Here is a 24,486-nt window from a genome sequence, read left to right as displayed (position 1 = left end):
TAAGTACGCTATCCAACTCTGTAGCAAATACTTGACCTCCTACTATAATGTCAGGGAGGAGTCATGGGGTGAGGGTGGGGCTGTGTGTGGCATGTTTCAACCTCACTCCTGATGTTCTCTCCATCTGGGTGGTCCTCCAGGAGCTCCTGGTCTCTCTTTAACCCCCAAATGCCTCTCTTGGGGGCAGGACTCAGGAATTAGACTGGCATGCATAGGAAGGGAAAACTGGGCAGGCATGATCGGCTGCACTCCTGCTTTCAGGGCACAGAGCTGCCCACCAGTAGCACCCGCTTTGCCTCCCCCTTGCAGGTGCAACGTCTGCTCCTCTGTGTGAAGGGCTGCTCAGGTCTGCCTGTCGCCTAGCAAGATTCTGATTCTGAGTTCGGTACTAACTAAGATACCTACAGGCCCAGACATGAGACATAATCTCCAATGTCAGCTTATTAGCAATAAAGGTGAGAATTTCTAGTCTTCCTCTGTCTTCCCGCTTGGTTTCAAATTCTCAAATTGGGCAGAACCTGGCTGGGTGACGAGGGTCTTCACTGCCTTTTCCCCAAGCCTCCATGTCTGGTGGACTGGCTCAGGGACATGGCACTTGAGAAACAAAATGATCCTCAGAGATGGTGGCTTCTGACAGATGCAGCACGGTGGGTGTGGGCCCACTGGTTTCTCATGTGGCCACTCGCAGCATGGTGTTTTGTGCCACAGTTCGCTTCTGCAGTCTTGCAGGTGGCCTTTATCGTGGCCTGGTAAGCAGCTTTAGTGCACTTTTTACTTTGGCAGCTGACTCAGCTGCTGACAACTTTGCCACAGGTGGTGGCTCTTTCTGGAGTGTCGTTGGGCCTGCCAGCACGAGGTCCGGACATGCAGGCTCAGGCCTCACCATGCACAGAAGCTGCATGGCTTCAGCAAGGTGGTCTTAGCCTAACTGTGGGGGAAGGGGGGACTTAGGGAGCAGGCATCAGGCTTGCTGCTCACCAGATGTACTGAGGCAGAGTCAACTGTAGGAAAAGCAGAGTCTTTATGTTAATAGGTTTTTTTAGCATCAAGGGTGGAGCCATATTGCAAAGCAGCATGCTCTGTGCACACTATAGAATGGGGTTTAGCTTTAAAGGACCACTGCCTGGCCCATTCAGCCGTACTTCATCAGCTGCTGCAAATTCCGTTCTGTACTCAAGGCCAAAAAGAAACTGAGGATCGGCAAAGTTTGGGTTCAGGAAGCTCATTCACAGGTTTCAAGGTCTCCCTGAACTACAGGGCCTCAAGTTGGCTCTGGATTGCTGGGTTCTCTCAGACACCACCGGGACTCTGCTCCAGGCTGCATTTAGGGAAGGATAGCTGTGCAAAGCTAACGACTCCAGGGGATGGGGAAAAAAGGTTTTCTAAATTTGGAGGATGCAGAACCATCTGTGTATATAGAATTCTCAATACAAAGAACATGGAGGAAATTCTACAACTCTTTTTTAAAGACGGGAAATAAAAAAAAGATGATCCACTATTATCCTTTCTTTTTTCTTTTTCTTTTTCTTTTTTTTGTTGAGATGGAGTCACCCTCTGTCACCAGGCAGTGGCATGATCTTGGCTCACTGCCACCTCTGCCTCCTGGGTCCAAGTGATTCCTCTGTCTCAGTTTCCCAAGCAGCTGGGACTACAGGTGCACACCACCATGCCCAGCTACTTTTTGTATTTTCAGTAGAGACGAGTTTTCACCATGTTGGTCAGGATGGTGTCGATCTCTTGACCTCGTGATCCACCCGCCTCAGCCTCCCAAAGTGCTGGGATTACAGGCATGAGCCACCACACCCGGCCTATTATCCTTTCTTTTCTCAAAGTGATAACCACTACCCAGGCTGAACTGTTCTGAACTGGATGTTGCACAGAATTCACCCGAGCGCTCGCTAACTCCCATGCTGTCTGTACGGCCCTCAGCATTGCGGGGGCCATGTATATGAGAAAAGCAGTGGAAACACCAATGCATGTATGGTTTCTGCTAAAATAAGTTAATCCACAAAAATGCATTTGTAAATTCATATAGAATTTGGACTCTATATGAGCATTACTGCCTAGAGATGTTCATTACTTCCCAAGGGCACCTCGTCTCTGTCTGTCCTAATGGTGGGAAAATGTGCTCAAACTTGCCCATCTAAGGCAACTTTCCCATGATTCTCAGTGTGTCCTCCTCCAGCTGTAGCCCTCTTCTTCCTTCAAGTGTAAAAGCTACAAATGGGTTATCTATCTGTACTCACTGTCTTCATCTCTTCCCCAGCTCATGCCAATCTAGTCTCTTTCCTGCTTCACCACACACCCCCGCAACCAAAACAGTTCTCTGTAATATGATGCTGCTTAACCCAACTGGTATTTTATGTTTCTTCTGCATGTAACTTCTTGGAAGCATCTGATACTTCTGGCCACTGTTTTCATGTTAAGCACTGTCCTCCCTTGGGGACCATGGCCCCTTAGAATCCTGGTTTTCCTCCTCCCTGTACCAACATCCCTCTTCAATCTCCTTTGCAGGATCAGCCAATGATGCATTTATATTTTCAGCCCAAACTTCTGAGCACCAGACCAGTATATCCAAGTGACTATTTGATAGCTGAGCTTTGAGATTTCACAGGAAACTGAAATGTAATATACCCAAAATGAAACACAACTTCCCTCCCAAACTGGGCCTTCTTCCAAGGAATGTCACTATCATTTGTGGGGTTCTGCCAACCAGAAATGTCAGAGCCATCCTCTCCACCTTTTTTTCCATCACTCCACACATTCAAATCATTACCACCTCTAGTCAATTTCTTTACTTCTTAATTCACTTGCATGTCACTTCCTTTTCTCCATCTCTACCGTGGTCATCTTCCATCTGTACTAGTATAACATTCTACTAAATATTCTCTGGAGGGGAGCAGAACTATAGTGCCATGATCATTCAAATGGCAGACCTGATGTCACCCTATCCTTACCCCATCAGCTGAAAACTCTTTCATGCCTTTTCATTTCTTCTAGGATAAGGATCACAACCTGTATGTAACCTGGCCTCCAGCACTCTCATGTTCCCATCCTGGCCCCCTTGCTGACCTTACTGGCCTTCTCTCCCACACCATGCCAGATGCGTCACTCATCTCTAAGTTCCTCCAGAGCTCACTGTCTCTCTACATCGCTTTTCTGCCACCACCTCAGTTCCTGCTCACCTGTCAGATCTCAGCATGGTGATCACCACCTCATGACAATGCCTACCTGTATTTTTTTTTTCCTTTATGGCATTTATAATTTACAATGAATATCTGGCTTATAGCCATCTCTCCTACTGGTCTAGTTTAGTATATTGATGGGGTGGTGGGGAAAGCGCATGTGTTTTTTGCCCGCATCAAATTCCCACAGCCTGAAACAGCACCTGGCACAGAGTACATACTTAACGAATGCTTGCTGAATGACTGAATGAACAACTATATGGCCCTGAGGACTTTGGTATAATTAGTGTGGGTGATATTTCTATCACAGCTGTTGTAATTTATAAAAGTATGCCATTGCTTATAATTAGGTAAAGAAGCAAGCCTGTAATTATGAACTCATTCCCATGGGAAAACATGATCTGCTTTATGATAACTACTTTATTTTATGGATTCTTCAAAGAGAACACTTTGGTGAAAAGTGAGCTGCTTGTATTTCTCCCTTACTTACATTTAATATTCACATCTTCTCTGCCCTGAGAAATGCTATATTGCTGAACATAGCCATGAAGTTTGACAAATTTAACAAATAACTAAATATCTCTTTGTAGCTTAATACTTATTATATGATTACAACCTAGGTTGAATTATATTAAAAACTGTTATTAAGAACAGAGCCACCTAGAAAAGTCAAGGCAATGGAGCTTTCTCATGCCAAACCTTTAAAATCCTACAAACATGATTTCTGTATTTATTTTCTCCTCTATATCAAAGCAAGGCAAGGCTACCTTAAGTCGTTATGGCAGTTTAACTCACACACACAATTTAATAAGAGTTTAAAATTTTGATTTTATAGAAAATTGCTCATTAATATTGTTGGTTTTTTCAGAGATTACTTATTTTCTCAGCAATGAAAGGAAATGAATTAAGGCTGATTTCTAGTTTATAATTAATTGATACTCAGAGATTTCATGTTTTAAAACTGTAATATCAGTGATAACTTAATATGATAAAAACCCAGGTTTTCTAATCATATTTAAGAATCACCTAGAAATATTTTGTCTTTCATTCACATATTCATCTGCTCATGATTGGTTAGAACCAGTTCCTAAGAACACCTGAAGATTTGGCCATTGGAAATAACCAACTTTAGGAAAGGCTTTGTTATTTGTAATTCAACCCTGAAATGTGAACCCTATAAAATTTTAGATAGAACTCTACATTAGACTGGTGCAGAACCTTAAGCCACAGAGTGTGCCAGCATTTCTTTCTCTATTTTAAAGAGTACATGGATTAATTACAAGGTGCCGACTGACCTGGATTAGTCTTTATCCCTGCCTGCACAAAATTAATTCCTACCATTTACATCAATTAGATTAGGTCAAGATGGGTAATTCAGGCTGAACCTAATATAAAAACTCCTATTTACTAGGGCATCTGAAGTTAACACAGATCTATTGAAACCATTCCTGTTTATATATTAATGGCATAAGGAGTTAGATTTCTCCCTGCTCACTTTGTAGAGTTATGAAAGCTATTCAGGCACTGCTTAAATTTAGGTATTCATTGGGAATAGTTTTAAAACACTCAGCTATGGTGGAGGGGCCTGGGTGGGAAAGGAGAGATGTTGATCAAGTGGTCCGAAGTTTCAGTGGGAGAGGAGGAACAGGCTCTGGTGATCCATTACACAGCATGGTGACTGCAGTTAATGATAACGTATCGTAGATTTCAAAAGAGCTAAAAGAGTGGATTTTAAATGTTCTGACCACAAAGAACAGCCTGATTTGATCATTCCACAATGTGTATATATGCATCAAACCATCACATTGTATCCCATATATACAATTATTATCAATTAAAATAACACTAAAAAACACTTTGCTACAAAAAGTGAGGGAACACATTGACCTTTTTTTGCTGCATTTTGTCTTTATGCATCATATAATATTTGTACTGACTTATTTATTTATTTTAGAGATAGGGTCTCACTCTGTCACCCAGGCTGGAGTACACTGGCATAATTACAGGTCACTGTAACCCTGAACTCCCAGGCTCAAGTGATCCTCCCTCCTCAATCTCCCAAGTAGCTGGGACTACAGGTGTGCACCACCGTGTCCAGCTAATTTAAACTGTTTTTTTTTTTCTTTTTTAGAGACGGGATCTCGCTATATTGCCCAGGCTGGGCCTTGAGTGATCCTCTTGCCTCAACTTCCCAAAGCACTGACAGCATTCTACATGAGGGGTATGTATCAGGTGTGTGAACATAAGTGGGTCTCCTGAGTCTTGTGTCTGCATGTGTCAGGTAGGGACCTATATCATGAAGATGTCCCTAGAAGGGATGACATATGAATTAAGTCTGGAAGAACAAACAGGCATAAATAGGAGTCAGCCAGCCTGGAGTCATGGGATGGGGTGAGAAGCCAGCGTAGGCTTTTAAGGAGAGGGAGTGCCATGTGCAAAGACCCATGGTGCCTATCCAGTGGAACTGCAAGCAATTCAGTAGGGTAGAAATTGGTGTGTGTATGTGTGTATGTGTGTGTGTGTGTGTGTGTGTGTGTGTGTGTGTGTGTATAGGGGAAGAAACAAGAGACAAGACTGTAGAGGTAAGTAGGCACCAGACCACATAGGGTCTTATATATCCAGTAAAGAGTTTGGACTGAATGTTTTAAATGGAGGAGTACCATAATCAATCATATCTGCATTTTGAAAAGACAACTCTCAATGAAGTTGGAAAACAGACCAGAGGAAGAAATAATGCAAGCATGGACACCTGCTAAGGAAGAGGCGGTGGCAGCCTGGATAAAAGCACTTGCAGGGAGAATGCCTATAGTTTGAGAACTCATTGGATGGGGCTGGGAGAAGGAGGAAGGAGGGAAAGGCTGAAGCTTGTGGTTAAGGCACCTGGGGGCTGGCGTTGCCATTGAGTCTCAGGGTATGCATAGAAGAACGGGAGAGAGTTGGTTATGGGGTGGTGGGTGATTCCGGAAAATAATGAGTTCTCCATTTTTAGATATGTAGGCTGTCACTAAGTATTTGTTCTCATTATAATTAATTCCATGACGACATTTTTGAACGTGAATTATGTTAGTGCCTTTGAGTTGTACCAGCTCCACCTTCAGGGTAGAACCTGTCTCTTTCATCTCCGTTTCTCACAGCTTCTAGCACTGCAGTTGCTCAGTAAGTTCTTGTCTCGTGACACCATTGGGATAAATTGCCAGGAAGGAAGAGATACAGCAGGTTCAAAGGGTAAGACTGTCATCATTCTTATTATATACTGTCAGGTTTTCTCCAGAAGTATTACGTAGTTTACACTATTAACAGTAATGCATGAATATAACCTGTTTCCCCACAATCTGTCCCTTGTTGATTTTTGGCTTCTGTTTATTTGATAGGTGTAAAATGTTTCCATTTTAAAATGTATTTAAGTTGAGTGTTATTTTCAGATTTGGTTTCCTATATGTTTTCCTTCGTGTGAAATAGCCGGTTTTATCCTTGGACCACTTATCCAATTAGAATCTGATATTGTGCTCACATTTATATAAATTATTGTGTGTGCACATGAATTAAGTCTCTAATTTTTGCTGTGCATATTTTCCCATTTTGTTGCTTTCTTACGTTTTAGTTTTAAAAGGTTTTAAACTTCATATCAATACACATGTCCATCTTTGCCCTTTTCAATTTTCTCTTCCTTCAAAAAAGATTTCTTCTTTACGGCTGAAACTGTGCTACTGCAAATCTATAATTCTTTAGTTTATTGGGAGTTCACTGTGATATATATTATCTGGCTTGTGGTCTGAACCTTGAATATTTTTTCTTTTGAATTATATCTTGTATTAGTAACTATTTTTACTCGCTTTTTACTTGTTTCATCTATTTTTATAGGTATTTAATGATAACTGCAATAAATGTTTATACAGTTTCTTTTTTGCTACTTAATTTCATCTTCTTAGATTTAAATAATCCTCACGCTTTTTCCCCCACTAGGAAAAATAATTTTTATCGGTCAGGTGTGGTGGCTTATGCCTGTAATCCCAGCACTTTGGGAAGCCGAGGCAGGTGGATCACTTGAGGTCAGGAGTTTTGAGACCAGCCTGGCCAACATGGCGAAATCTCATCTCTACCAAAAATACAGAAATTAGCCAATCACACCTCTGCACTCCAGCCTGGGCGACAGAAGGAGACTCTGTCTCAAAAACAAAAACAAAAATAAGTTTTATCATTAAAGACAAGAGGCCAAAATAAAACTATCTTAGGAAGGGGATAAAAGACCCTCTAAATATAATTGAAAGACAAGGTTGTAGGGAGGATCTCCCTTTGCCCAGCTTTCTCCACTAATCCAGAAAGTGTGAGAGAAAAAGCAAGAATGGATGAGCATGTGTGAGGAATGCACAGGAGACAGCGCATACAGCTGAGGGCACGCATTTTGGTGTACAAAAGATCTGGGTGTGAGTCCTGGTTCTGCCACTTATGAGCTGTGTGTCTTCAGGTAAACTTCTCAATCATGCAAGTTTGCCCATCTGCAGATTAATAAATGGTGTGAACAGAGAGGGGACTAAAGGGGGAAGGAAGACTAATCAGCAGCTCTTATTACAGGTGATACAGGAGAAATGATCATGTTCATGCAAAGAACTTGCCCTACACTGTCTGCTGGCATATGGTGAGCTCCCAAAATGCTGCCTGTGGTTATTAAATATTTCTTGGCTAGGCCACTACATCAATCCATACCAAAGTTTTGAATGTATTACTACATTTTCAAATAGCAAGCAGTTTGCAATTTGTGTGTGCCTTTTTACAGAAATGTTTGAGGTGGCCGGGCATTGTGGCTCACACCTGCAATCCCAGCACTTTGGGAGGCTGAAGCAGGCAGATTATTTGAGGTCAGGAGTTCAAAACCAGCCTGGCCAACATGGCAAAACCCATCTCTACTAAAAATACAAAAATTAGACAGGCGTGGTGGTAGGTGCCTGTAATCCCAGCTACTCAGGAGGCTGAGGCAGGACAATCTCTTGAATCCAGGAGATGGAGGTTGCAGTGAGCTGAAATCATGCCACTGTACTCCATCCTGAGTGACAGAGAAAGACTCCATGGCAAAAAAAAAAAAAAAAAAAAAAAGAAAAGAAAAGAAAGAAATGTTAGAGGTGTAATCTGGCATTAAGGAACTTGAAATAAAAGTGAAACTCAGGTGCCATAAATGTAGGTCTATAATAACTGATAACAATGCTTTGAACCTGGCCAGCTCTCTACTCTTCATTTAGGTGGATATAGTTCTTAGAAGAGTTTATATCACTTCCTGATTGCAGGTTAATTCTCAGAAAGAGAAGAGAGCTTGGACTCTGAGGTCATTCTTTGTCATTAACAGTAAAGAGCAATTATCCAAATTCCTTAAGAGATGAAAAGTTCTGCCTAACTGAACTTTCTGTTAACTTTAGGGTTAACAATAAAAACCTTTTTCAATGCTTGTTAATTTTTTTTTCCTAAACTGGGTCATGCACATCCCTGCCTTGATAGGTAAAGACGGTATACAAACTATAATTTAACCTTCCCCGATGATTCAGATTGTTGCCTGCCTCAGGGTCGAATCTATAACAGGGAGCAGACTAGGAAGAAGGTGGAGGAGCTAGGATTAATAAACACGGATAGGCTGATGCACATTCAAAGATTCTTTTTTTCCTTAAATAAATTCCTCATGTCTTTGTGTGTGTGGTCTGTGGTGGAGTGGGAGGTCAGGCTCTCCTCTACAAATTGAGCTTAGAAAAAAACAGTTCATAGGCTGAGCACGGTGGCACACACCCATAATTGCAGCACTTTGGGAGGCCAAATTGGGTGGAATGCTTGAGCCCAGGAGTTTGAGACCAGCCTGCAGCAACATAGTAAGAGCTCACCTCTACAAAAAATACAAAAAAATTTAGCCAGGTATGGTGGCTCACGCCTGTAGTCCTAGCTACTTGGGAGGCTGAGATGGAAGAATCACCTAAGCCAAGGAGGTTGAGGTTGCAGTGAGTCATGATTGTGCCACTGCACTCCAGCCTGGGTCACAGAGTAAGGCCCTGAGAAAAGAGAAGAGAGAGGGGAGGGGAGGGGAGGTGAGGGGAGAGAAGGAGAGGGGAGGGGGGGAGGGGAGGGGAGAGGAGAGGAGAGGAGAGGAGAAGGAAAGAAAGGAAGAGAGAGAGAGAGAAAGAGAGAGAAAGACAGGAAGGAAGGAAGGAAGGAAGGAAGGAAGGAAGGAAGGAAGGAAGGAAGGAAGGAAGGAAGGGAGAAAAGAAAAGAAAGAGTTCATTAAGTGTTTTGGCTTTCCTGAGTTGTACTTGACTACAAGTGTACACAATGCTGTAGAATCTGGTGAGCTGAAAAGTGTTCTTGAATATATTTAAGGATTCGAAAGCAAGCATTGCCTATAGACAGGCAGAAGAAAATGAACTTTGTCTACCAGGATCTTCAGCTAAACACCTAGGGATCCTTCCACGTCTGGCTTGGGGGCTGAGTTAGCTATGGCTCTGCAGAGGTCACAGATTACACGGAATATTTTAAAGTAACGCAGTACTAGAGAGATGTGTATTTGCTTGAAGACAGAAAAATCTTTTACTAGAAGGAAGCTTACCTTAAAAGTTTTTTTTGGAACTTGTAGGCATGATGATTTGCCCTTTTAGAGAAGATGCTAAAGGTTAATTTTCTATGGCATAAGAACTGCAGATACATGCCAAAATTCTATTCCCAGACCTAAATTATATAATCAGAAATAGGGCATCCAAACTGGACATCAAATAGTCTTGCTTTCCAGCCGACTATGAAAAAAATCAGTTTCAATGTTTGAAGTAGTATTTGTTTATATAATGCAACCAACCATGACTGCCAAACACAGTAATTAAATGCTTTTACAAGTGAGAAATCTTGCCAGAATATGCAATTTGAAGGGGGAAATAAGCAGAGAGTTGATATGCAGTAGAAAATGCTGAATTATTTATTTCATTCTGCTCAGAAGTAGACACTCATGCTTTGAGTCTACCTGCAAAAATACTGAAAGAGAAATGAGAGCATCAGAAGGGGGCAGTTACTTTATTTAATCTTATCTTTTTTATCTATAAGTGGCATACTTTCTTCTCACTCAAACTTGAAAAATGAGGACTTCTCATCTTCCTGTCTTTACAAAATGACCTGTGTGGAAATGAAATTAAACATCTACAAATAAACAATAGATAACCCCATTTTTCTTTTTCCATTCATTTAATTATCAACTAATTTTTTCTATCCTCTGATTTCACCTAAATGCTCCTACTGGCAAAATAAAGCATCAATTTAATATAGGCTAATACTTAGAATGAGCAATTAATGAAATATTTTCAAAGGATTCCACTCTAAGACAATTGTGAAATCATCCTTAATCTCGATTTTCACTCATCTCCATGATAAAACAATATAAATGTTGTCTGGCTTCCCCTGGGAACTTAAGGGAACCTCAAGGAAAGCAGAGGAGGTAGCAATTGCTAGACTTTGCACTGAACTTCCAAGCACCTACTAGCATTAATTTATTCATATGAACATCCATGGAATCAGGCTCTAATTTTCTCCACAGTGTAGAGAGGAGGGAGTACTTGCACAGCAGATAAAAGGTGAGTTAGGTGGAGGAAATATTGGGATTAAGACTTATGCATTTTCTTTTTCCATTACCCAAATAGCAGTTCTTTGATAACACCTGCACATTTTTTGTGTGTGTCCTGGAGAATAACTTCTCTATTATCAGGGACCCCTTGGCCCAAGGGACCACCAGCTCTTGATTGGCCTGCAGCACAAGGCTCCTAATTTGTCATCCCTTTACCACTGCACTTTTGGCAATTCATTCTCCCCCAATAGCTAGTGAATTTTCAGAAAGCTGAACTGGATTCCATCACCCTCCTGCTTAAAACCTATAAATATAGTCCTACTGCATTTAGAATAAAAACCAAACTCCTGAACATGGTCTGCAAGGCTGTACAGGAGCTAATCCTCATCTCTCTCTCCAACCCCATCCCCACTGCTCACTGCCTCCAGCCTCACTGGTTTTCCATTCATTCATTCTTTCATTCACGTCCCAAATTCATGTAGGCCTTCCCTAATCTCCTCCTGTGACTAAAATGTAAACTCTTACAGCATCCCGGTCTCTTCATTTATAGCACTGACCACAATTTAAAATAATACACTTACGGTTTTTAAAACTGTTATCTTTCAGCTCCACTAGACTCTAAGCTTCTTGCAGGTGTTACTATCAATGTAACCACTGCCTCCTCAGCACTTACTAAAGTGTCTGGCATATGGAGTCCTTCCATAAATGTTGGCTCAGAGTGAGCAAGTGATTTCTGACTTGACCAATTCCTCAACAGTCTGGGGCATTGGTTCCTTCTTACCCATAATGGCTCTGCCCTTTCCTCTTTAAAGGAATATTCTAGGACGGAGGAAAAAGAAGCAACATATGGCGTGGATGCAGTGAACAGGAAACACTTCTACACTGCTGGTGGGAATGTAAACTAGTACAGCCACTATCGAAAATACTGTGGGCCGGGCGCGGTGGCTCAAGCCTGTAATCCCAGCACTTTGGGAGGCCGAGATGGGCGGATCACGAGGTCAGGAGATCGAGACCATCCTGGCTAACATGGTGAAACCCCGTCTCTACTAAAAAATACAAAAAACTAGCCGGGCGAGGTGGCGGGCGCCTGTAGTCCCAGCTACTCGGGAGGCTGAGGCAGGAGAATGGCGTGAACCTGGGAGGCGGAGCTTGCAGTGAGCTGAGATCCGGCCACTGCACTCCAGCCCGGGCGACAGAGGGAGACTCTGTCTCAAATCCTTAAAGAACGAAAAGTAAATCTACCATTTGATCCTGCAATCCCACTACTAGGTATTTACCCAGAGGAAAAGAAGTCATTATTCAAAAAAGATACTTGCACATGCATGTTTATAGCAGAACAATTCACAACTGCAAAATTGAGGAACCAACCCAAATTCCCATCAATCAATGAGTGGATAGAGAAACTGATATATATATATGGACTACTATGCAGCCATAAAAAGGAATGAATTAACAGCATTTGCAGTGACCTGGATGAGATTGGAGACTATTACTCTAAGTGATGTAACTCAGGAATGGAAAAGCAAACATTGTATGTTCTCACTGGTATGTGGGAGCTCAGCTATGAGGACGCAAAGGCATAAGAATGATACAATGGACTTTGGGGACTTAGGGCGAACAGTGGGAGGGGGGCAAGGGATAAAAGCCTACAAATATGGTGCAGTATATGCATGGGTGATGGGTGCACCAAAATCTCACACATCACCACTAAAGAACTTACTCATGTAACAACAACAACAATAAAGTAAAATAGAAAAAGAAGCAACATAAGCATTAACATTATGTCATTTCCCTCAGCCAAATGGACTACTATGTGGGGTCGGCAACCAACAGACCCTTCAGCTATCTATGTATGGTCATGTGGCCCAGGGTTTCTCCACTGTTCCCAGGATAAATAGGGAACCACAGAGTTCTGCTGAATGAACACAAGAATGCAAAAGCATTTTTTATTATTCTTAGTTCTAGGACTGACATGTTGGTACAACTCCAGGGGACACCCACGCTCAGATTTGTGACCAGCACTGGTAGAGCCAGCTGCGGCTGTGTAGCGTAGGTGGCCGCCCTGCTCAAGGGCGTCGATGTTGTCCTTCTGGCTTAGCCTTCCATCTCTGTGCCCTGTTCTTAGGTTTACTCTTTATTACAAATGCAACATTTATCTTATACGTGGCTTTAACAATATGAACAAATATGAACAAAATAGAACATATTCCTTATAAGGTCAATGAAATAAAGGTCAGTGGAAGGCTACGAAAAGAAAAACCTGTGTAAGTTGATTTTTTTATTAGAAAAAAACCCCACAATGTTACTGATTTTTGAAAATTGATTCCTCATTGTTTATTTACTTTGAAAACATAAACACATGTGAAAATACTATACAATCAATATTTTTCTTCTATCAAAATCCATGGGGCTTATGAAAAAAATAAACAATTATCTCATTGAGGACCAAGGGTAAAAATTAATAAAGCCACTGTTTTCTTTAAATACAAAAATCCCTTAGTTATCCCAGGAATGGTTTGAAAAGGAAATTAGAAATACATTTTAGGATCAAAATCTGGGTTAGAGCAACATCCACATGAAGAGCATTTTTGGTAAGGAACTGATTGAAATTTAAAAATCATTCTTGGCCAGGCGCAGTGGCTCACGCCTGTAATCCCAACACTGTGGGAGGCCAAGGTGGGTGGATTGCCTGAGGTCGGAGTTCGAGACCAGCCGGCCAACATCATGAAACCCCGTTTCTACTAAAAATACAAAAAATTAGCTGGGCGTGGTGGTGGGCGCCTGTAATCCCAGCTACTCGGGAGGCTGAGGCGGGAGAATCGCTTGAACCCGGGAGGTGGAGGTTGCAGTGAGGTGCAATCACGCCACTGCACTCCAGCCTGGGCAACAAGAGCAAAACTCCATCTAAAAAAAGAGAAAAGAATAATTCTTTATATGGCTTCACAGGATGATGTCGAAAGGACTAAATACACGGTTCCAATAACTCTGACATCGCGTAAGGTATTAAAAGTAATTTAGGCAAAAATTTAACCCCAAAGAACATCGCATGATTTTATCCATTAGCTAAAGTGTTAATTCTCCCCACAGACTGAAGCCTTATGGGTTCAAGCTGATGCAATTATAAGGGAGTTAGACATCAAAGTAGGTCAGAGAATGACCTCGGTAGGCAATCAAAAACCATCTCAGAAGCCTCTTCAACCCCCCATCTATCCAGGCAAAAGTCATCTTTTCTCCTCACTCCTACTCATTCTGTACAGCAAAAACACATCCCAGCTATCTACAGTGATGTGTCTTCAAGGCTTTCTTCCCTCTCTGAGGGCTAGCTCTAAGTCAGGAGACTCCTTTTGTCTTTCCTGAATCCACAGTGGGGCTGTGCAAAGGTTTGGGTTAAAAAATGAACATCAGCGTTTACAGGGATCTTATTTTAGGCTATCCTCAGAACTAAGTAGGGGAGAAACAAAGAAAAGCCTGCAAAGAAGGCCCAAGTTAAAATGTTTAAAAATAAATCCAGATGAACAATGGCACGGAGTCATCAATGCAATAAAATGCAACGATGATGGCCAGATACATGGGCTACATCGCTCACAATAATTCAGCTGCCATTTTATTTACATTTAAGGTCAGATAAGACAAATCTTGCTTTGTATTACTTTGTACAAAGCAGGGGGACTAGAGAGAATTTTATATTTTGTATCATCAAAAGACTAAAATATTTTTCCAGAAACAAATCAAAATTTAAATAAGTGAAACACGAATTTTTTAACCTTTACCATACTCAGCCCTACAAATAATCAACTTATTTTCAGTGATTACACATTAAGCATTCCGGTTTGAAAGTCCTTTGTGCTAGAGTTTCAGGTCCGGCCTGATTAGGAACACTGCGCCCAGCTGAGTGGAATGTGCAACTCCTACTTGGTCATCGGCCAGCAAGACACCATGGCAACCACTATGTTTCCACAGATCAAAGGAGAGTTGAGCACTCAGGAATCGTCTCAGACTACCCAATAATAGACACCACACTTAATATGAGTACACCTTCTCAAATGGACCATTAAATTTTATTGTAGAAGAACTCAAAATATCATCTACAAAAAATCCAGAAACTTACAAAGGGAACTGTTGGCCCTCCAAGAAAACCATCATTCCTTTTCTTTGGAACTGGACTACAGGGAGTTGAAAAATCTTTGAGGGAACGACAAAGAATCCAACCACTTTGCACTTTGTTTAGATGGTGTTCTAGCTGTTGAAAGCTCCCATGATAATTCTGTGTTCTGTTTTTAGCAAAAGTTACAGGTAGGGCAGCCAATGCTTTATGTCTACTTTTGGCAAGTTCAAGCAACAGTGAGTTTCTCACTTCAGGCTATGTGTGGGCACATGAAACCTTCACTAATTCAAAGACAGCTCTCACAGCCAACAGCAGCCAGCTTAGAAAAAGAGCAACGAGACTTTCGGCATCAATCTTCACTTTCATATTCCTGGCAGGATCTATTTGTACGTATTTTAGCCACCCTCGTATACAAGACAATCTTCAAACACTTCTGCTCTGAATGCTTTTTTATACACATGTCTTACAAAAAGACAAGAGGCCTTGAACTTTTTTTTTTTTTTTTTTTTTTTTTTTTTTTTTTTTTTGAGACGGAGTCTCGCTCTGTCGCCCAGGCTGGAGTGCAGTGGCGCGATCTCGGCTCACTGCAAGCTCCGCCTCCCGGGTTCACGCCATTCTCCTGCCTCAGCCTCCCGAGTAGCTGGGACTACAGGCGCCCACAACTGCGCCCGGCTAATTTTTTGTATTTTTAGTAGAGACGGGGTTTCACTTGAACATTTTTATACCTGCTGATGGACTGGAAAAGTTTTTAAAGGAATAAGGAGCACTCTACCACAAGAAGACACTATTTTTACTTGTGACTGTTGATGGATTCACTACCCCTTGCAGTTCTAAAGGAGAGTCACCTCTGCTGTTCACTGTTTCATTTCTTTCCAGACTTCTGAATTCAACTTTTCTAAAAGTCCTCTAGCAGCATAGAGGGTGTGTGAGGAAAACCAGGTAATATTATTTCCTAGGCAGCTTTAATGCAAATTCAATGCAGGAAAATATTCCTGCTTGAATTAATAAAACATTGTTTAGCCAAATCTGTTGCAAAATGGAAAAAGTAGACAGCTATTAAAAAAAAAAGTGATAGACCACAGGAGGCTGTCGCTGGATGCTGTACTTCAGACTACTATTTTCCAAGATAGCTTACAAATCTAAATTGTAACAAACAGAAGCATGTTCTGCCTCCAACACCATTTTAGTGTCATATTAAGACAACATAATGCTGTTTAGTACATATATGTTGAAAACACAAGACTTGGTTGAACAGATAACAGAAACAGCCTTTTTAGTCAACCCTTAGTCAAACACTAAGTATCCATAAAATCACATGTAGAAATTCTTTTTTAAAAATTTATATCCACAGCAATATAATATTTAAAAAGACTGGTGAGCAAACATTTTAGGAATGCTAAAACCTTGAAATATTAGTAGTTAGATAACTAAAGGTGATGCAGACCCAACCCTAATATACGTTTAAACAGGCCCAGTTTTCACGCTATATGATTTAAATAGCTTGGCATCCCTAAGCATTGCGCACACACACACACAAATACACACACACCCCTTTTTGGAGAAAATTAAAAAATCTTATCAAGGTAGCTGGTATGATGGCAACTGTATGAAGCTGGAAGACAAGATATCTTGATTCCAGTTCAGTCTCTGACGTGAACTTGCTGTGCACGTTTGATGGTACTGCCAGCTCTCTCTGGACTGCACTTTTCTCATCAGTAACATGAGATATTTAGGAGTAGGTCTTCTCTGTGTCTGCAATGAACGCCTAGGTACTGCAGAGGGGAGCAAAGGGAGTGGTAGAGACCCTGGCCTCATTGGTTACCTGATCCTGCCCCAAGCAGAGAAGATGGAGCAAGCTGGCAAACAATGCAAGTTAGCAGTGAACGGACCAACACAGCCAAAGCAGAGGGAGTGTGGGATGGTGACAGGAGCTGCAGCTGGACAGTCAGACCATGGAAACCCTTCAGGGTAGGAGACAGTGTTATCCTGTGGCGACCTCAGTGTAATGAGAGGAAGGCCAAGTTTACGCTTGTTCCTAAACTCTCTTCCCTGGGCGCCATTCCAACCTGAATGCATCAGTTGACTTCAGACAACCACAACTCCATTGGATTGCAGAAAGTGGAACATCTGACCCTTTTAATACATTTTGTCCAGGAAGCTGCATTATATTTATAGAACTTGCCTCTTTTCATCCAGAGTACTGCTAGGGTAGAGGAAGGACTCAGAAGAAACCACGGATCTCTGTTGCTATGCTTTTGTCTTTTAACAGGAAATTTTTGTCTAAACAAGAGCATTTCCAATGTGGAAAGACATGAGGGGGACATCAGACCATCTATCGGATAACCATTCCACAGGAGAGGTGGAGGCAAGGCCCCATCGTGGGTAGATGGCCCAGTGAGGCCAAGTTTATACATTATGGATTCCTTTAGCCTTAACTGTGCCTTCCCCTTATGACTGAGCTCCTGTGGGCTTCCCATGCTACCCCAACCAACTCCCCTGGTTGGCCAAACCATAGGGAATAAAGGGACAAATGCAAGAAGCAGCTGGGAATTTTACCACTGATTCTACAGTTGGCAGAAACCAGAGCATTTCCCCAGCAACCTGTGCTGGTGCAGTCAAGAAACTGGGGGCGGGGGGGAAGGTCCCCCTGTTCAGCCTTGACATTAATATTTTTATTTTTATTTTTATTATTATTTTTTTTGAGACAGAGTCTTGCTGTGTCGCCCAGGCTGAAGTGCAGTGGTGTGATCTCGGATCACTGCAACCTCAGCCTCCTGGGTTCAAGTGATTCTCCTGCCTCAGCCTCCTGAGTAGCTGGTATTTTAGGCACGTGCCACCACACCCAGGTAATTTTTTGTATTTTTCGTAGAGACAGGGTTTCACTGTGTTAGCCAGGCTGGTCTCAAACTCCTGACCTCGTGATCCACTTGCCTCGGCCTCCCAAAGTGTTGGGATTACAGGTGTGAGCCACGACATTTATTGTTAAATCAAATCATTACTGCTTTGATACAGGCAAGAAGAAAAGTTCTATTTTTTTCTATTATATTAGCTTTCTCTTCTAATGACATAGTGTTTTGGGGAAGAGTGGCTGACAACAGAGGGAGGAAGAGCGGTAACTTATTTAAGTAACTTGCAACCTGCAAACAGATTGTGTTCTAAATCATTTTGAGCCCAGACTTTAAGTTTGGAACCCAGTTTCTCACAGACCACGCATTATAAAGGATAAATGTGTTCCCAGATCACCTATATTGGTCTATTTATCTTGGGCACTAAATACCCAAGGAGCCTGGCCTCCTGGTTACAACCTGTCTCTACCCAGCTGTCCTCGCCAGCAGCTTGGAAGTCATTCTCAGTAGCTCGATTATTGGCCTTAGTGTCATCTGGCTCTGTTCCCACAGCCTATGTCTGAATCCTAAAGACAGAGGAGTGGAAAGCAGAAAGTAACAGAGTAATTTGATAGAGTAATTGTCACTTAAAACTCCCTGAGACAGAAGCATCTCCCCCGAGTCTGCGCTGAATGTGGTATGATTCTTGCACTATCCCAAAGAACAAAGCCCCAATTGGCCCAGCGCGGGCTCTCGTGCTTGAGTGATTCTGGATGGCGGTGTCAGCTGAACTGCCAGCACCTTCCAGTCAAGGAGACTCAGAGACTTGGATCAGAGATGAAGACACCACCACGGCCCTTCACAACACAAGGCACCCCCACCACGGTGCCACAAAATGCCTTGAGGGACTCTGAAGAAGGAGGGAGAGTGTGCAATAGTGTGTAGGGATAAGAGCCGGGGATTCACAGATTATATTCAGAATTTGTTTTATTTAGAGAATAAAAAGAAAGCCACAATGAAGTACAATGGCCCCATTTTAATGGCACTATTGGTTTCTTACCCGGCATTGGTTCTCTCCTTCTCCCCAAGGTAACCACTTCCTTGTTTCTTCTACACACAGTCATATGGCACAGCTAGAGCTAAGCCATCCCCAGCTCTAGAGGTGGATCCTGCCGGATCTAAGCCCATCAGTGCGGGCGTTGAGTACGGTTACTGCCCTTCATGATGTAAGTGGCCACATCAGATCAAAAGAAGGGATGATATGTATTAAATGGCTGTGAAGAGGTTTCTATCTCCTGGTGCACATGGACAAGGGAATCTCTTATTCCATTTGTGGCTAGTAGACATCTTGTTGCCACTTACGGGAAACTGCCTGAGAAAGAAGCCAACCCCACAGATGGTAGAGCAGACAGATGGGAAGAAACTGAGTCCTCAGTGATGTTTCAGAGTCACTGAACCAATGAGTCTTAGAGGCTGTACTCCTTCAAGAGGAATTTATTCATTTCTGTTTGTTTTACCAAATTTTAGTAAGAGTTGCTATTACAGTAGAAAGTGTTCTGATAAAGTACCAATGAAAGTATCAACCTGGAGATGGGGAGTGGGAGATAAAAGGTGTGATAGATGTGAACGTGCTTTGAACATTAGTATAAAAGTGCTAGCTGGGGCGGTGGCTCACACCTGTAATCCCAGCACTTTGGGAGGCCAAGGAGGGCAGATCACGAGGTCAGGAGATCGAGACCAGCCTGGCCAATATGGTGAAAACCCGTCTCTACCAAAAACACAAAAATTAGCTAGGTGTGGTGGCGCGTGCCAGTAGTCCCAGCTGCTCAGGAGACTGAGGCAGAAGAATCATTGGAACACAGGAGGTGGAGGCTGCAGTGAGCCAAGATCATGCCACTGCACTCCAGCCTGGCAACATGAGACTCCATCTGAAAAAAAAAAAAAAAAAAAAAAAAAAAAGAAAAAGAGAGACAGAGAGAAAAGAAAGTGCCTGAAAAATCTCTAGTCCTTTCTTCCTGCAAATACACTGAACTATAAAAATAAAAGTTTGAACTTTAGAGTATGTCTTCATTGCACTATAAATCTAAGATACAAAAGATGCACCATTTGCTCTAAATGGTTCATTTGTGAGCCACATTTTCCTGAATCAAGAGACTACATTATTTAACCCATTTGCTAAACAACTGCTCAGTGTACGAGAATAAGCAAAACTAAATAACTCGCCTTTAAGGCTAAAATCTGCTGGTGGGGGGCAGAGAATGAATTCTCTCTATATAGAAATGTAAACATTTAATGTTTAAAATCAATATTCTCAAAACATGGATAATTTGTTTAATTGCAGGTCTGAATGAACTTACAATAATTGGAAATAATTAGAAGAAAACGCCTTCTTGGCTGTCTTTCAGGATGGTCAGAAGAACGATCATGGGGGAAGAAAAATAATGTGTTCAATATCTCACAGCAGGTCAGCAGGTCATGTCAACAAACCTCTTCCCTTCTGTTTTCTTGTGTATTCTAAAGTGACCCCATGAGTATCATCATAATTTTCATAAGTGCTTTAAAGTTCTTCAGACAGAAAAGCTCATGTTCATAAAATATCATAAAACATAAAAAGCTTTGAACTTTTTTGTCTAAAAAATACATAGTTGAGACTCGTCTCTAGGTGTAGGAAGTGGTAGAACAGTTCACTGAGTTTCAGAGGAAAAAGCTTTGCACCCCCGTGAGAATGCAGCGTTTTACTATTCTCTTCACAGGCTCACCGGATCCTGCAAGCACAGGCAAAACCCATTTAAAGATGGAGCTTGGGCCGGGCGCGGTGGCTCACGCCTGTAGTCCCAGCACTTCTGGAGGCTGAGGTGAGCGGTCAGGAATTCGAGACCAGCCTGGCCACCATGGTGAAACCCTGACTATACTAAAAACACAAAAATTAGCCAGGTGGGGTGGCGCACACCTGTAATCTCAGCTACTCGGGAGGCTGAGGCAGGAGAATCGCTTGAGCTTGGGAGGCAGAGGTTGCAGTGAGCTGAGATCGTGCCACTGTACCCCAGCCTGGGTGACAAAATGAGACTCTGTCTCAAAAAAACAAAACAAAACAAAACAAAAGATGGAGCTTATTCCAAAACACTCTTTGTAAATGGTTGTTTATTTCCACAGGAAAATCTGTTCCGGGTTCCAATGCTATATATATGGTTCCTAGCCTTGCTTAAAAATGCTTTCTAGCTCAACATGTTCCTCAAATGCGGGAGCTGACCAAAGGTTATGAATGTTTTCTAGAAGAATATGTTGAAGATACCAGAAGGAAACCATGACTGGGAAGATTAGGAGCTGACTGACAGGAGGAGGAAAAAATTTCCTTATCCCCTGCCTTCTTCTCTCCTTCAACCTAACATTATCTGCAATTTGGGTTCTCGCCTTGGGATATATGGTGAGGGTAGGATGGTCCTGTGGTCCATGACACACTCCTCTGAACTACTGGCCTCTCCCTCCTCTCCCTCAGACCCTCATTCTGATCATCTCCTCATCCTTCTCTCAGGATTCTGGCCTCTACCTTATTGTTTATTTCAAAGCATTCCACCTAAGCTCTTGCCACAAAACAAACAAGAATGCTCGGGTCTCAGAGTTTCAAAATTAAAATGGGGATAATACATAAATGTTTAAAATGTTCAAGTGCTATATGCTCATAAGGTGCTTCTGTTATTGCTCTGATATACACATGAAGCCCCCCTGAATCATTCTTCCACATGGTTACTCATTTCCATATCACTATAGTTTCACAGCTAATAGGCATATCTCTAAACTCTAATATCAAGATACATGGCCTAATAAAGAATGTTTACACCACATTCTTTAGTTGCAAGAACCACTCCAGAACATGATTTTTGTCCACAAATATTGGAATTTCAGCATTTTTAGGAACAATGGGAAGAACGTCAGTAATGGGAACTGGCTCCCAAATGGCCCTAACTGTGTTTCAGGCACAGGATGAGTTAAACAGGCTCTGTGAGCCTGAAGACTTCACATGCATAGCTTTATGTCTAACGAGGAAAGAATTCACTCCAAAATGTTTTTCAAATGAACTTTTGGGAAAAAACCCTGGCTTAAGTGGAAGATTGCCTGCATATAACATCTGTTGTATATATGCATGGTTTTACCGACTGAATCCTGATTTGTTCTCAGTCTTTCTCTATAAAATCCTAATCTTGAAGGTTCAAATGTTCTTAAAAACTTTTTGAAGATTGACTTCAGAATTTTGCTGAGAGAGACATTTTGCTAGATTCTAATGGTAGTGAGCACTGGGCCAGCCTACGCCCTACACTGGCTGAGGCTTCTTCTAGCATCACTATGTAGACAAGGCGAGTGAGACAGAGGGCCCAAAGCAACACATTCAAATTCGCTCACAGAACCATGCATTCCATTCCAGGGGAGGACACCTTTCCTTAGCTGAAGGATCCAGTTTCCACTATTCACTCCCTCTCCTTGACCCCAACAAGGAAGAATGCTATTCTCCTTGGAAAGGGCCCTTCCAGGGATCTCCCAGCACAGTTGAATTTAGCAACATTAAGCTTGGCAGATAAACGAGACATCTTTCATCCTTAGGTAAGTATTTCCACAAACACCTTTTTCTATATAGGCAAAATACTGCCAAAATTAATAATATGTCTTTTGTTTAGAAATATACTTTGTACAAATACTGAAATGTGACCAGGATAAAACACACACGTTGGCAGGTGAGACTTATCTACAACTTGTTCCAAATAATTTTTCTTTCAGCAATACCTCTATGGTTTAAGAAGAGGCCTTCAAAGCTCCAGTTGGAATTATAGATAAAGTATGGAGTTTTAAACAACTGGCTCTGAGTATGAGGTGCTTAAATAAATTAAGAAGCCCATACTTAATGAAATTATTTTGTCAACTGAAAGATGCCACATTTTTATCTCTAGAAGAGCCCTTCTTCAGACATATTTTTAGAGCATCATCCTCTCCATCAGACTCTTCAAAGGAAAAATTTGGTAGGGAGGAGAGAAGAATTTACCTGGATTGGGGAGGCAGGAGAGAAACATGTAAATCCACTTGAGGAAAATTTACACGTGGAAGATAATCATCACGAAAAAATTAGAATGGTTCCTCATTTAGTGTGTGAACTCTAAGAAAATAACACATGTTTCTATATACAGGCATGTTTTAAGGTTTCTCAGAGTTTAAAAGACAGTTTTATCAAACATATTGGAGAGTAAAATTACTTAGTTATAAAATTTACCCTGTAATATTCTTCACATTAAGAATTATGAACAGGCCAAGCGTGGTGGCTTATGTCTGTAAGCTCAGCACTTTGGGAGGCTGACGTGGGCAGATCACTTGAGGCCAGGAGTTCGAGTCCAGCCTGGCCAATATGGTGAAACCTTGTCTCTACTTAAAAAAAAAAAATTATGAACAAAGACATTTGGGCTAATTGCCAATGTACATACCTTCCTGGGAACCCTCTGCATCTGAAACCAACTTAGCTTATTTTTACTGGTTTCTTATGAATGTATGTGACGTTTCTTAATTTTGGATCAAAAAAGTTTGTGAATAGTTACATGTAAGGCATTGGACTGCATGCCATGTGTAAGACCTAGTCCTGCCTTTAAATTACTTTAGCCCACTAGAGCAGGAATTAACGGCACTCAGGAAAAGCAACCAAGTGGGTATTTCAAGAAGGGTTTTTAAGATCACAAAGCAGTGTCAAGAGGCAATATATAATTAAAATTGCTAAATGAATTGTTCAGAGGCTAACTGATACAGCAACTTAGAGGCAGGGGCAGATAAAATCAGGTTGCAGTAATTTAAAAAGGAGAAGGAATCTGAACTGAGTTTAAAAGGATAGATAAGGTCTAGATAATAATATTACTGCCGCTGCTGCTCCATAGCTCCATTTGACAGTCTGCCAAGGGCCAGGCACTCACTATGGCAGGCATTGTATACATACGCTCTGCTATCCACAACTAAACTGAAATGAGCTTAGCATCATGCTTTTGTAGATAAGGATGGCAAATAACTTGCCTGAGGCCTCCCAATGAAGAGGTGAGCTATGATCCACATCCAGGTCTAGCTGATCCCAGAGCCCACTGTGTTCCTTTCACACTGACTCCAAGGAGCAGAGAGAGTTCTGGTTGTACCCAAAATACTTTTGAGAACACTTGAATTAAAACTGAAAAAAAAAATACCTTGGAGCGTACAGAGCAAGCAACAACATGTCATTGTAAGTTTTAGACCAGACACCTGACATAATTAACTCAGTACTTTGAGTGGACCAGCCTGGTGGACTGAATGAACAGGAGGTTCATGAGTTCAGAGAAACAAGAGAGAGAGAGAATCCAGTCCCAACACGGGTGCACACAGCATGGCTGGGCTGTGTGCACATTTCATGGCTGTGAAGATGACACTAGACTTGGAGTTGTAGTTGGGTATTTAGACCTCAAACTGTTTCAAAAAATGCCAGTTGCATGAGTTATGCAGTGACTTAGATTTCTGCAAGCTTCAGGTTCCTAATCTGTAAAATCCAATTAATGATAACTGCACAAGGCTAAAAGAATTAAGAAATAATATACAGCATGTAGCTTACCATAAATGTTAGTTTTTTACTTTCTGAAGGCAGTGGAAATGAAAAAGCAGAGATGAGACAGATGGTAAGGTAAATTTAGTGAGATTTGCTGACAAATCTGATATTAAGGGCAGGGTGAGGAGCAGGGGGGAGGAAAGGAGACAGATGTCAAACATGGCTTAGAAGTGATGTGGCTGTACTAAAATCCCTTCATT

General features: G+C 41.8%; 1 protein-coding gene across 4 annotated transcripts in view; it reads right to left on the bottom strand.

The window, feature by feature from the left end:
• The window catches only part of PLEKHG1 (pleckstrin homology and RhoGEF domain containing G1), a 241,729-nt gene that overhangs the window by 157,818 nt on the left and 59,425 nt on the right, over positions 1-24,486 (bottom strand). The gene's annotated exons all lie outside the window — the stretch shown is intronic.

This window comes from Macaca mulatta, chromosome 4 (assembly GCF_049350105.2).
Source record: "Macaca mulatta isolate MMU2019108-1 chromosome 4, T2T-MMU8v2.0, whole genome shotgun sequence".
NCBI lineage: Eukaryota > Metazoa > Chordata > Mammalia > Primates > Cercopithecidae > Macaca > Macaca mulatta.
The sequence above is the reverse complement of the archived record's forward strand: the minus strand, read 5'-3'. Positions and strand labels throughout refer to the sequence as shown.